Source organism: Seriola aureovittata, chromosome 14, assembly GCF_021018895.1.
Source record: "Seriola aureovittata isolate HTS-2021-v1 ecotype China chromosome 14, ASM2101889v1, whole genome shotgun sequence".
Lineage (NCBI taxonomy): Eukaryota > Metazoa > Chordata > Actinopteri > Carangiformes > Carangidae > Seriola > Seriola aureovittata.
The window spans coordinates 14,450,555-14,465,717 of NC_079377.1; the positions used below are offsets into that span (position 1 = coordinate 14,450,555).

The 15,163-nt window shown below is 43.9% G+C and overlaps 1 protein-coding gene across 4 annotated transcripts in view; it reads left to right on the forward strand.

Moving 5' to 3' along the window:
* The window catches only part of zmiz1a (zinc finger, MIZ-type containing 1a), a 99,399-nt gene that overhangs the window by 24,855 nt on the left and 59,381 nt on the right, over positions 1–15,163 (forward strand). The window contains exon 3 of one of the 4 annotated variants that reach the window (XM_056395041.1): positions 11,941–12,017. The exons of the other annotated variants lie outside the window; for them this stretch is intronic. The gene's annotated coding sequence lies outside the window, so the exon portion shown is untranslated. The remainder of the gene's footprint in view (positions 1–11,940; positions 12,018–15,163) is intronic. 4 annotated transcript variants of the gene reach the window in all.

Genomic DNA, 15,163 nt, shown 5'->3' on the forward strand with positions numbered 1-15,163 from the left:
TACTGATGTGCTAGTACGTTATACTGTATGTTTGTGACAGAGGAAAGGTGAGAGACTTAGATAAAGACAAAATGAGAGAGAACACGAGTCTTGAAGAGACTCGTGTTCTCCAAGGAGGTTTCACTTCAGGGTGCTGCAGCTTAGGTAACTGTGATGATATTCAAAAGACAGGAATGTGTATTTTTATCCTTGCTGGTGATAGTCATTGTGGTTATCGTCTTACGGCCCATTTTTCCTCACACACAAGCCGGCCTCTTTTGGATTGTGTGCTGCAAGAGGCATCTCACAAACAAGCAGAGGTATAAAGTGGTGAGAGTGGGAGGATGAGAGAGAACATTGTCTTCTCTTTTCCAGCTTAGGGACAGAGCAGAACAGGTTGTGTGAGGATACTTGCTATCCTAACAACGTCTAACACTGCCTCAGGGCCACCTCTACTGCTCTGATGCAGCTGAGAGTTGAGTTGTGCAGAGGAGTTGGAATATTTGCAACACATTCCTCAGCATCAGATGGCTTTCCAGGTTACACTATAATTACCAGAGTAACACATCCACTTTGTAAAGTTGTGACATAATTAATGTAGTAACATAGATTAATGTATTATATTAGTTTCCTTTAACAGATTTAGATGCTTTTTTTCTCCTCATTTACAGAATTAGTATGGTATAAGTAATATACCATAATGACAAAATAGATCAAGATGCGTCACGGCGGTGTGACCTGGCTTTCTGTTTTTTGTTTGGGAAATTCCAGTTTCATACAACTTAGGTCTTATTTTCATAGCTTGGCCATCTTTGCTACAATAGTAGAGGTAAGAATGGCTAATAAGAACATTGCTTTGCACAGATCTGGTAACAGAGAGGCATCGCTAAGAAGAAGTCAGACAGGAGTGGTCCGATGATCATGCAGGTTGTAAACCAAAACCCAGACCAGTCAAATTCCTTTGTAAGGTGAAAAGGTGACATTATTACCCAAACTGTCCATTGTAAACATTCGTCGCAGTTTACAGTGTCTCCCACAGAATTAGATTTTGGGGTCTGTGACTATGACAGACAGAGAGAGAAGGGCTCTTCAATGACGAAATGAAAAAAATATTTTCGGTTCATTTTCACAAGGTCGACTGTGTCAGGTGTACGAACAGGTAGGGGAGGGGTAGAGCAAGGGGTTTTCCCGAGATTGTCCACTTCTTATTCACGGATAGCGTTGTTCTCTCGGACGGATAAACAAATAAAAAGAAAGAAAGCTAAAAAATGAATTGCCAAGTATACTTTGGTGGCTGACCCGCCTGGTTTAACCTTGACTGAAACTTTTCCTGCGCAATAACACATTATTACCAATCTTTTGGGTGCACTCACTTTCGTATTTGGTGTTTTAGATAATCTGTTTTAGATGATCTAGCTGTTTACAATTTATCTGATCATGTGACCACCAATATCTTGCCCTGTCTGACTTAGTTTTAGTGATATCATCATGTTCCCAGATCTCATTATGGAGTTGACCACAAAGTTATCATAACTAAAAGAAACGCTGGCTAAAACTATGAAAATCAGACCCAAGTTTTAATGAACCAGAATTTTCCTTTAAACGTCTTCAAATGTTGACGTAATCTGAAATGACATCACTCCAGTAGACCGGCATCTTTGTGCGCCGGTCGGTCCGTGATGTTATCCATCACTGGGTCTCTCTGTCTGGCGTCGTCAATTACCCAGAGGAAAACAACATTAGAGGCCTGAATGGGACACGGAGCCGTGGCAGGCCTGACATGGCTGTGTTATATGATTACACAACCTGTTGGCTGTCCGCCTGTCAAGTGTCTCCCAGCTCTGATGAATGGCTGCAATATGCCGCGCATCACAACACGCCACGCCACACACTCATTAATGGCTTCTCATAATGCCCAGGACGTTCCCCCAATGCTGCGGCAGGATTCACAGAGAGAGGGAGAGAGATGGGGGTTGGTAGTTGTAGCATGAGAGTGAGAGTGAGAAATGGCGTTCATGAATACTCCAACCTTGTTTCCGTGTCGCCATTCAAGGCAGTAAACAAAAGAAACACGGTGTCCTCATTTGAATAATTTCACAAATGGTGTGGCAAGACGCCAGCATCACAGTCACACGTAACTCTTAATGAACGAACAATAGATGACAGGAACAGGATGAGAGCAAAAAATGCAGGGAGATGTAAAAATTATTACTTTAAAAAGTGCGACACATATGTCTCAAAATGAGATACATGTTTGTCCATCTGTGGCCTATTTGCATAGATTATCAGAAATGCTGCACGCACGCCAGTGTGTGGGAACATTACAATAGAGATGCTCGAAGAAAGGAGATTGAATCTGTCGTCTGTCGGATGCCATTTGAAGCTTAGCTGATTGCTCTTTCTTTTGGTGAATTAGGAGACATGCTACCCAAGAGCCTCCAAACTACTTGACTCCCAGCTATAACAAACAGATTTGATTCTTATAGAGACACTGCACCAAGAGGTTTCAAATTAAAGGGGTGAAATTTCTTATGAATGAGTTGTTTTCTAAGGAGATACTGTGTACCAGGGGCTCTATGGAAACAACGTGAAGCAGTTTTTCACAAACCGTACCGGCCACAGAGAGGTTATCTAAAACCTTCATGACCCTCGGACACATTAGTTGGGGTGTTTATGGCTCTGTCAGACTTCTAGTGTGTAATACCTACTGGGAAGCATCAGCCACATTGCAGGGGCCCCATTGATAAGCACACTCTTTCTCTCGATTTGACAGGCCTGTGCTCAATATACTGCGCCTCAGCTTTGTCTTGTCGTATATTTTGTGCTGTGGCACATTAAAGTCAGTATTTTTATAGAAAGCGACACAGATGTTAAGAGATTTTCAATTTCACCTCGCTCAGATGTGCCAGCGTTTTCAGGCTGAATGCAGCGGAGGAAAGCACTGAGCAGCGCTGCACCTGCAGTGTGTGTATGTGAGAGAGGAGGAGACAGAGAGACAATCTGGCTGTATATTCCTCTGTCTGCACGCCTGTGTTATTGTATGTGTTCAGTCTCACAGCTTGAGTTTCTCAGTTTGAAATGCAACACCTGCAGATGTGTCTTGTAAACTGCAGCCCGCAGCTTCTCTCCCATTCAGAGGGGACAACTGAAACAAAGCAATTAAAGTAGCACTCTAGTTTGGATGTGCGGGTGTGCCTGCCTGTGCATGGGTGTGTGAGTAATTACACATTGTTTTTACGCCACGATCTTAAATCGAACAGGAAAGAGATTGACACTCAGGCAGGGGGAAGGACAGCTCTGCGCCAATTGCGGCATTAGCAGTTCTGTCATATTCATAGTCTGTTAAAATATGGAGGTCAGAGGTCACTGACAACCTGTTGACACGGAGCAGATTTATGCAACAAACACGCAGGCCAGCCACAGCCCAGTTTTTGGCGCAGCAAGTTCTAGCAGTGGTTTCTTGTTGCTGCTGATCTTTGGGTCCTTCCAGCTCCAGATACCAGAGCCTGAGTTATTCTCCACTGCGTTGCCTGACCCTCCTAATTGAGAACGGCTGTGGCTGAGAAAGAGAGAGCTAAACAGACAGAGAGAGAGAGAGAGGCAGGACAGATTCTTGTGTGAAAGCGGGAGAAAGTAAGAACAAAAGACTGAGCAAATGAAAGGAGTAAAGAGCTAGACGTGTGCAGGCCAACGCTGATCAAGTGGAGGATGGCTGTGTGCTCAACAGTTGGCCTCATGAAAGCTGAACCTCCTTCCTCCCCTCCTCCCTCTACCTCCTTATTTCTGGCAGTGAGCCAAACAGAGCCAAACACAATGTCCTAAATGTAGGTGTAGCTTTTCAACAATAGTATATAATAGCTGCAAGAAAAAGGGGGGGGGGGGGGGGGGAATGAAGGAAATGCTGTTCAGAGCGGAGGGAGAGCTGCATAAGGGAAAATCAAACCAGAGGGTTGGGAAGAAGGAGCCGTAAGCTCAGTGACAGCTGCATGTATGTTGTAGTGGGTGACGGTCTGTCCGTCTGTCAGAGCAGATATTTCTGTCTGTTTAGTGCTGCCTTACTGGCTGCCAGAGACACTCCTCATGTCATCGCTGGGTGCCTGCTGTCACTGGCTAAAAAGGAGAGAGGGAGTGGAGTATGTGTTTGCATGGGTGTGTGTGTAAGCGAGAGTGACAGAGAGAGGAACTCAAGCAGCTGTCTTGAACGCTCCTCCACTCTGTCAGTACATCTTGAATCTGCTTCCCCCTGATACCTCCTCTGTAAGACAGTATTTCAGTCAGTTGTTGCGGTCAAACGTCCACCTTTCTGTTGTTAGAAGAACACACTTTTCAGAAATCAGCATGTTGCACAGATTCTCTGTTGAGATCATAAAAACTGTAGATATCCTCGTGTCCCCAGTGAACCAGTTTTTCTTTGCTTATAGTTAAAGGAAAATTATGTTTTTACAACACGACTCCTCCTGTCATATTTTTAGTCAGTACATCTACAGCACATACATCTATACATCTGTTTTATCCAAGCTGACTTTCAAACACGGTAATGCAAAGGTGCTATATATTTGCTAGCGCTACATATCAAACAGCATCAACAGCTGTTTACTTATGAGTCTAGAAGCAACGTTCAGCATCAAGTTCAGCATTTCTTTACTTGCCAAGAGCTGACTCCAGAGGGGAAAAACAACGCCAATGTTAACTCTTGTTTGGCTTCTATTTCTATCACTTCTTTTCATCACTGCTGAACGTGGTTTCTTGCCGGGACTGGGCGGTGTTGGTGGTGGTGATGGTCGCTCGCCAAGAGCTTCAGCCATCGCTGCGTTTACTGTTCCATTCACTGACATAGAGGTTAGAAAACGCCATCGGGGCAGCCCTACTTCTTCATCCTCTCATGTTGGACAGAGGGCCGACCGGACGCTACAGTAACTCACTATTGCCTCTTGAGGTACAAAGTGGTATTATAGCACAGGACTGGCCGGGACTAGCCGGTTAGCATGCTCGCATTGGTATATATCTCTGCAACACATTACATAAACGCATTTGACATAATGTCAAAACTGTTATTTCTTCACCTTCTGTTGATCATTTGAGTTCATTTTGTTGTTTGTTCATTTTTGAACGCGTTAAACTAAAATACTTACATATAGCACTTTGTAAAGGTCTAAATGAGGTTGACATCATTGCCCACGTTGTTTATTATAGCTGTCTTTCTCAACTCAGGGCTTTACGTTTTTGTTCAACTTGCAGGTTGATGTCATGTTTTTGTTTACTTTTTGTGGAGGAAATGTGAAGGCAAACAGCTCTGGTGGGAGAGTGGGTGTTTAATTAATTGTGCGGTTGATGGTGGTTCGATCTTAGGGATGCAATAAGCTGCGTTTTTTTCGACCTCGTATTTCCTTGGCCCCATTTGATTCTGTTGTAAAATTGTGCCCAGTGGAGGCGGTGAGTACAATGTTATGCAATCTTGTGGTAGATACAGTGTATTAGTTAAATCGATGACAATAAGACCCAGGTTTTTTGAATTGCCAGAATGTATCTTTAGCACACACTCAGTGTTGACTGATAGTAGGCGACTAGCATTATCTCAGAAAACTTGTAGCAGCTGTAATGAAAAGACATAGTATTAGGCAGCCGAGTCTGTCAGTTTTGTGTGGGAGGTACAATTTACATGAAATATTAAATAAAAATAGCATACTGTTTTAATTTTTCCTGGGTCAACTGAATGTGAGTGTGGGTGGCACAGAGAGATGCTGTAGAGCTGAAAAACACTGAGCGCAGTGGTTGCTCACCTGAAATAGTTCCAAAAATGAACGTGACTAGTCTGCTCAGTGTATGTTAAATACATTTATTGGACAACATAATAATTACCACTGACAACTGTTTACTTGGAGGTTTGACCTGTTGTTTTGGATAATACTAGTCATACCGGCTGCTATCATTTAACATACTAAAGAGAAAAGATTAACATGAAGCACGTGGATGATTTCAGTGTCTGCATTTTCATGACTTGAACAATGGACCAATCTCTTGAAAACATCATGTGTTCCTTTTAAATCATGGGTTTCTGTTTCTTACTAATACAGTGTATTTTTGCCTTAATTGCTGGCCATTGACTGTTTGATTGCAATCATCTGTTGTTGGAGCGCTGTCGTCTGATTACAAACATGTGTTTTTGGCCAACCAAGATGGCCATGGAGTGAGGTAATGGAATATTAAAAAAAATTTAAGAGCATTAATGAGGCACTGAGCTGCACAGTGGCTCAGTGGTTATCATGAAGCTTCAGGGTTCACACCAACAAAGCGACTGGAGCCGTTCAGTGTGAAGTTTGCACGTTCTTCCCGGTGCTCACCATGTGTTTTTTCTTCGGGTGCTCTGGTTTTCCTGCAGCTAGGGTGAACTGGGGATTTGAAACTGAGTGAAGATGTGAATGTATGTGGGTATAGAAAATGGACAATGAGGTTTAGTCGCCACTTTTGATTTAAAGTTCCTCAGAAATCTCAGCTTTTATTGAACTTTCTTGGACTGTTTTATGGGATCTCTCAATAGGACAGCAATACTTGTATGATTTAATGAACCTAGGAAGCAGGGTCATTTAATTCTCCAGGCTGGAAAAACTCCTTGATTTTAGCAGTGGTATGAGCTTTCAAGGTGACGTTGCCTATAATTTTGTGGCAGCCGTAACAGCATTAGTCCATCTTTAGATTGTGTACTGTCAGTGTTAGCCTCCTCTGACTCCTCTGCTGACAGTCCTGTAACCACATCCTGGTGTTTATGTTCTATAGGTTAACACGGTTATCTCTGTGCGTAACCGGAGCCCTCAACCTACATGGGCACTTGGCGTACATGCGTGTGGTTGCATGTGTGTGATCTTGCAGCTGCAGGACCCGTCTCCTTTCCCCTGCGTCTCTCTCCAGAAAGAGCTGCAGGGACTTGCCAGTATTTTCATTCCCTCTGGAGGCATTTCCGCACACTAACAAAGCCCGGCCTGCGTGATGAAACAGAGAGGAAGCAGCTTTTGTGAAGGGAGCAGCCGATTTCGATGTGTGTGTGTGTGTGTGTGTGTGTGTGTGTGTGTGTGTGTGTGTGTGTGTACTGCTGACCCTAGCTAACAGTTTGTTACATGCAAATTTACTTTTGAGCTTGCAGTACAGGTTGCTCCAGGCTCTTGTTTGCTGACGAACATTCTGTAGAACAAGAACAAGCCCACTCTGTATCCCATTCAGAAAACAAAGTTGCCTCCTGTTTGCCTCTAATTAACTGGTATAATACCTAGCTTGTTGGATTGGTTAGTGTTTTTTACAGGGCTCGTTAACCAATGGCCTTTCACAGTTTACACTTCCTCTGTAGCCGTTGCCAAAGGGAAATGTGCACTGTAGCTCAGGTCACAATTCTCCAGGGTGTCTGGCTCTGGGAAGGGACTGAATTGAACCAATAATAGTAGAAAATTGTCTCCTTTTTTACAGTTCAGTAGAGCTAACATAGAACATGCACTCCTCAGTCTCATGTCTGCAATGAATAAATAACACTGATTTAAACTAAAGGCATTCATGTCCAGCTTTTGCTATTTTTTGGCTTCAGTGTCTGGGTATTAATTTTTATCTTTGCTGCCGGATAACCTTCATTTAGTTGGTGGTTTCCAGAAATAACTCCTGGGTTTTTGGCAAGAGCTGAGGTTGAAGCTCACACGAAACATAATTTTTGCTGTCTCATTTGAGGTCATGACACAGCCACCGAAAATCGCACATGTATTTCTTTTTTCTTTTTTTTTTTTTTTCATAATCGGGAGCAAAAGCTGAGCAACTGCAGGGTCTGGCAACTGCAGGGTCTGGCAACCACAGTGTCGCTGAAGCTGAGATTTTCTCTGGGGTTGTCTACAGAGTCAGCGTCCTGTGGGTTGACAGCCAGGGCCCTGTGACACACGCTCATGCCCATAAACAGGGATTTGGCCCTCCGGAGAAAATAACCTTGATAATTACTGGGTGCATATGGACCTGCCCACAGCAGGAGGGGGAGAAGGGGGAGGAGGAGGAGGAGGAGGAGGAGATGGGGGTTGACTGAGAAGGAGAAAGAGAGGGAGAGAGAGCCACATCCGCTGGTGCATTCCTCCATGCTGTGTCATACTGGTGCCGAGTTTCCCCTCAGTTTGCATGGAGATTTCCACAAGGCGGAGGGTGCAAAGGGCTACTGACGCAATGCTCGGGGCTGTAGACACTGACATTAAAGGTTTAACAAGCCACGCATTCACAGACTCCCTACGGTAACAAAAAGACAGCAAAACTGTTTAAAGAGCAAACATAAGGGGACTGCTAGACAATGGTGAAAAAATTGGAGACACATGGAGGTGGGATACAGTGAAGAGAAGAAAAGACCCAGCCTGGTGACCTAACTGTGGATGCGCTCATAGATTTTCGACTCTCCTCTCCCACTCTCTTTCTGCCCTCATCACGTGGGCCCTCTGGTCTGGCTGAATTGGCATCATTACAGCAGCCAGGGCTGAATGTCTGTGGTTGGCTCACCGCCCGTCTGCTTGCCTGTCATTCAGCTGGTTAAAGAGGCCTTGTTGAACCGCTGCACTGTGCCCGGCTACTACAGGGCCATTCATGCCTGTAACGGCAGAAACAGCCAAGTCCTGTCATCAGCGCCAGCTAGCACATACCAATTTACTACTGGAAATGACAAGGTCATTTTGCTTGCTAAGCACAGTTTCCCCCCGAGTAACCTCGTAACCCGTTTTTTTTTCTTCAAAGTTTGGATTACATTTCAAAGAATGAGCTCCTCTCTAACGGAGCAAGTGTCTTTAGACAAACACAGCGCTTACGTCTCAAATATGTTGTCTGTCTCTGTTGCATGTACGCCGCCTACATCGAGTGCAAAGTGAAATAGACTGATCTTTTCCCCAAGGAATTATACAACAACAGCACAAAACAACAAAACAGATCCTTTGTGCTGCCTCAAACGTCGGAGATTTCAAAAAGAAGCCTTGAAAATACAGTTTGTCACTCTGAGGGAGTTTTTTTTCTCCCCCCTTCCTGCTTGTCAGTTGCTCTGTGTGCCTTCGGCTAATGGCAGCTCATCCTGTCACAGATGACCTGTGCTTTAGTGAACCATTCTCCGTCCTCTTCTCAGTCCCAGTGTGACACACACAGTGAGGACATGCATGAGAGCCATGACTTCATTCTGTGCTCTCCGTCATTCCTCTAACTCTATTTTGCCTCCTCCCTCCTGCTCTCATCCTTGACTCCTCCACTTTTCGCTCTATCTTATCCTCCCTTCCCTCTCTTGTCCCTTTTGTCTTCCTTCCCTACCCCTCGCTCTGTGTCTGCAGTCCTAACATCTTCCTGCTATGATTAGCAGTAGTGTTTTTTCCCCAGCCAGTGTAATGTCTAGAGCCTCCTGTGTCCTTGGAAAGCAGCCTAATAAGCTCAGACACACACTGCTGTCTCTGCGCTCCACAGGCCTATTCTCCAGTGTCACCCAGCGAACACTGAGGTAAACAAAGACTGCCACACACACGTACACACACTATCCTAGTGTGCTAATAGACCAGCATACCAGCCCACTGAGGACAGCGTTGACGCTAGCTTGCTAACGTTGACCTTCCGTGTGCCAATCACAATAAACCTGCTCCCTGATTTGAATATGGGGAGGAAAACAGTGTAAATTGAAAGCAGAAATCCCCCTGGTGTGAGACAAGATGAGTCTCTGAATAAATTATTCAGATGGCAGCCTCTCTCCTGCATGATTCTCGCCTTCTGCTACGTTTAATGGCATCTGTGATGACACCCATTGGAGATTAATCCAGATGTAAGACGTGTGTGTGTGTATGTGCGTGCGTGCTTACATTCGTATGTGTGTTTCTGTCTCGCTCTGTGTGTGTGTGGCCTGCTCACCCCTCTTCTCATGCATCCCATTGTGTTGTGTGATGGGGAAACAAAGCCTCAACAGGGGAATTTATTTCTTCTCCGGAGAGGGCTGTAAATAAACAACTAGTGAATCAATGCCTCCATTTGTTTTTTCTCTGATAATTCTGTCTGTGTCGTGAGGCAGTGTGACAGGGTTTTGCAAGGCGGCGTAGCTCTCAGCAGCCATATTTCCTCTTGGTGAGAGTGAGAAAACACGCCACACCGGCCTCATGTTTCATTACCAGGTATCAGTAAATTACTGCATGCTTTTTTTTTTTTTTATATCACTCACCGCAGCTCATTTAGTGCCATGATGGAGCCTTTGTATGAGTGGGAAATAACACCGGCATTAGATATTGTGCTTTAGAACTACTCAGTCAACTAAAGACACACAAGCATAGGAATCATCAGGTGCAATTGAAAAGGAAAACCGGCAGCAGGTCTTGTGGTGAATGTTTCAGTCTATTAGAGCAACATTGATTCACTACAAAAGCATGACCTTCCCTGACACAAGTGCTTACAAATGTTTGAATATAAGATATTCTCCTGTGTCTGGGCATACAGTTTGCAGTATTTTTTTATCAAGCATCCTTGGATCATCATAAATGTGTAAAAGAAAAAAAAAAAAAAGTGTGTTTAAGCCATTTTTCTCATCAGGGACGATAGACTATTTAAAAGCTGTGAAAGCCTCAGTTGGACAGTAAAACACATCTCCTCACTTACCTTTAGTTGATTCTAGTCATGCAGATATCCTGTTTTGAAACAGTGATTCTGTTACTGGATTATACAACAAACGATTTGTGTGTGTGTGTGTTGTGAACCACCACAAACAAAATTTCTTTCACCTCTACTGTGTAAGGATGGGAGCAGAAATCTCAGAGACGAACATCTGCAAACTGTCTGCGAATAAAACCAAAACCATCTCGGTTGCCAGGTACCATTAAATGAATTTTTTTTGGGTGGGTCAAATCGACCCTTTTAAACTGGAGGAATATACTATTATTTTTCCTAATTGCAGTTTTGTGGTCGTCAGTAACAGTAATGAGCAGAGCATAGGTCCCAGAAAATATGAGGGGAGTTACTTGTATTAGCTACGGTTCGATGACTAATAGGAGCAGTGAATAATGGTGTGAGCAGAACGATCCCGGTTCTTTAGGAACAAAGGTAACCTCCGAGTGTGTAAACCTTGATTAGGAGCAATCATTCAGTTAATGCTGCTGTTGGTAATGCCAACATGACTACACATAAGAGACTCTAATGAGCACTGGTTTACCGTGGTTTTTTTTGTGCTCAAATACCCCTCTCTGTATCCCATATCCAAGTGTGAAATTACAATATCAGATCATATTTAGTTAATTAAACCCATATGACTAATTTAATTTGACTCAAATATGGGGGGAAATGAATAAATCATGGAGGCGTATTTAGCTTGCTAGCGCTGGTGTTAACAGTAATTAAATGTGGGGCAATCTGTAGCCTGTGAAGATAGCTCAAGTCTTTTCTTTCCGCCTACTGTACGAGTACACATGTGGAAAAAATGTGAGCCAGACAGTTTTTTTTTTTTTTGGGATCAGTCTAGCAGAATATTAATGGAATGATGTGGGAGTTTCAAACACAGGAATAAGTGAGTTAAAGATGCAGCCCTGTAAAGTGGGCAAGTGCATTAATAGTCCACGAGTGGTCGTCCCATTAGGAGATCTGCACATCGTAGTTAGAGAAGAGCCAGGAGCAGAGAAGAAATATTCCTCCATGATTAGAGCCTAGAGAGTTCAAAGACAGCTGCATCTGCAATGAGATGGGCGCAAAACACTCACACGGAAGACGAGAAATCAACTTGTATTTGTCATTTAAGCATTTCATATTTCATATTTGGCGGGGATTAGAGATGCACATTCTCTCCAGCTCTGTCAGTCCTTGTTATGTGTTTCCAATCTGTCAGATGCACGACAGGGTGCTTTATTACATCTCGATAAATGATGCCACCTAAGTCTTGTTTTCCTATCACTAAAAAGCAGAGTTTTGTCACACTCCCTGATGTGTGTTGCATTCTGTTTTGTTTCATTTTAGACGCGCTCTGTGATTGATGAGGATTAAGAGACAGATTTTGCTTAATAGGAAACACAACAACTGCCTCATCCACACCGGTAAGAATCCTGATTCATCACCTATGTCCTCAGTTGAGTATCAGCTCGTACGGTGATGCAGATATGCTTCTTTGTGGTTTTGCAAACAAGATAAGATGGTTGCAGTTTGGATTTCGTTTTTTTGTTGAATCACAGCAGCCACTAAACACACAGGTATTTTGTCCTAGAACATAATGCACTTGTGAGCATTTTATATAGTATCTGAGGCTGAAGTGCTAAAGCACTACATCCTTTTAGTTTCCCGTGGAACTGATACTACACGGTCTTACTGTAACGCTTACATACATGTCTGTGAATGAACATCCTGAATCAATCGCTGCGTGAGGTTCACTGCCATTGCTTTGAGTGAACGCATTTGTTTATGTGATGATTTGCATGATTGGAATTGGGATTTTGCGGGTGATGGCATTTCCTCTTTAGATAGCAGACAGCTGGTGTTTGTCAGGTAACCGGGCAGTCAGTCTTCAGAGCCCACACAAGTTGCGATGCCAAGTCATTCTGTGCTTCACTGTATCACTGTTCTTCCTCTGATGTGGTCGATTTAGAAAAAGCCCATTTGAGGGATGTTTACGAGACTGCCTTCTCGCACGCATGCTACAGTGGTGATACCTCTCTGGCTCTGCTTTGAGCTGTTCCTAGGGTGTGAAACCTGGACAGCAGTGTAAGCAGTGTTGAACCTATGGTTAGTAACCATGTATGGCCATTGATCTGCCTCTATCAATACCAATGTCAATCTCTAAGAGGAGGACAACCGCTAATCCTCATATCCCCATCCTCCAGTCATTTGCTTTCTTCTGACTCCGTTGGATGCAAAAACATGCATGCACACTGGTTCAATTAGCCTTTGAACAGCATGAATATTATGTATTCAGTTATCCCTTGAACTGCATGAATATTAAGTGTTCATTTAACTGAGGAGAAACACTCCATCGTCATCATCGCGGTGTCAGAAACCTTTGACTGACGTGATGCATGATATAATTGGGGTGAATGAGGATGTGAGGAAACATCAGACATCCCGTTATGGCCCTGACACATTTGAGTAAAAGGAGAGCCTGTCCCTCTGCTTTTGTTTGGGAGGCTGTGCAAAATGTCGACACTGTAGTTTGTATACATGCGAAACAGCATCAAAGTGCTGGAAGGTGAATAATTTTTGGTGGCATCTGCACAATCTGCAATATGCTAATGAGCAAAGCTGCAAAAGCCAGATTGCCAGGAGAGAGAAGGGGAGATGGAGAGAGAGAAAACAGGGAGGGAGCAGAGTAGAAAAGAGAGAAACAGACGGAGGCTGGTGTAAATTATGGATGCAACCTGCGATTTCCAAGAGGAAAAGAAAGGCAGGGAGAAACCTCAAGCCATGCATATCAGATTACGCATTTACCACATTTTCTTATCATGGTCTGTGAGCAAACTCGTATACAATCTGGCCCCTGTGTGTGTGTGTGTCTGTGTGTGTGTGTGTGTGTGTGTGTGTGTGTGTGTGTGTGTGTGTGTGTGAGAGAGAGGGAGAGTGAGAGAGCACTTACACATTCATCCATGTCGAGTTGTGTGGAGCTGTGCTGTGCTTTCAAGCGTTCTCTGAACTTGATATGACGTGTGTCTAAGGCTGTGTTGACTTTCGCCGCACTATTGTGTTGCGTTGCTCTGTATTGTGCGTCTGCAGTCACATGGCCCTTGATAGTTCACACATAGCATTTCAGCGTTGAGCATGCACATGGACACGGTGGCAAATCCGTTCTGTTAGGAGCTGTTTGAATTTACACCACTCAAATCACACTGTGGATATTTATATGACATTGTTTAACTTGTCTAATAATACACAGAATGCTGAGTTCACCTGTTTTCTTTTGTTTAAAAAAAAGAGCTTATCTCTCATTATGTATTTTGCCTGCTTGAGCAATTCTAAGTAAAGTGAAGCAAAAGTGAGTGTTCGTGTCCCACTACCACATCCAACCCTTGTGTGCCAGTCCCCTAACAGCCTGTGTGAATAATGGATCCATTCTTTAGTCATGTCTGTGACTGGGACCTGCGCAGATGTGTGGTTTCCCCCACCAGAGGTGGAGGTGGAGGAGAAGGGAGGGGCTGGTGGTCTGGAAATAGCTCCGCCTGAGCTGGGAGCACCTTAGGTGGGCCTCTGTGCCAGCCTCACCTTCCTTTAACATTCTTGCACGATAAAAGTGCAGTTCTGCTGGAGAACCTGGCGCATTATCATGTGCCTATTTTCGAGTTAAGTTGAAAGGAAATATTGTTTAACCTGTCTCCATTCAGCTTTGCTGCCAGAGTGATTCCCTTCAAAGATGGCAGGAGAATGAGAGAAGGGTTGCGTTTTCTAAGAATTGGACAGGAGCCACGTTACACTTCAAGAAAAAAGCGTCTGAGCTGGGAACAGAAAGTATGAAGCTGCCCTGGATCTAGCCTGCATGTAAATGTGTGTTAATGTGCAAAGTAGGTCATTTATTTGGAGCAGGGACAGCCATAGTGTGCCTCTCTGGAGCAGTGTCAGAGTGGGGAATCATTTCATATGCAGACACATCCATCGCTGGATTTGATGAACTGCACTAGGGATTTACATTTACAGATATTTTGTTTATATGTAAAGCCCAAACCCTAATATACCAGAGGGGAAGGAGGTGGGGGGTGCTGAAGGTGAAAATGGCTGTGGTCAATCCAAAGACAGCATCAGTAACCATAACCAGAGATAGCAGCCTAAAAATCAGACTAAATCAGATTACCAAACAAACAGCTAAGAGGATTAATTCTGATCTCTCTCTCTCTCTTTTTTTCCATCAGACGGACATTAAATCTGCAATCTGTAAAATCCCTTCAAATGATTTTCTATTTTACTTTGCGGCCCTCATTTTCTGGTCACATGTTTGGAGTGAAGCTCTTTCTGCTCTCAGTGAACTCTGCCCTTTTGTTCTGCCTTGAGGCCTCTAGAAATTGCTTTACTAAACACGGTATCATATCGGTCTTTAAAAATATCTTCCCGGGGTACAACACGAATCTGACCTCCAATCAGATGCTGCACTGCTGGCTGTTAAGCCCCATAATGTTATAATAACGCGTTCCACCCGGCACACTTGCTGTTAGGAGCAGAGCTGTGTTGAGAGATGCCTGTGGCTCTGTGGCCGTCTCTTTAACAACGG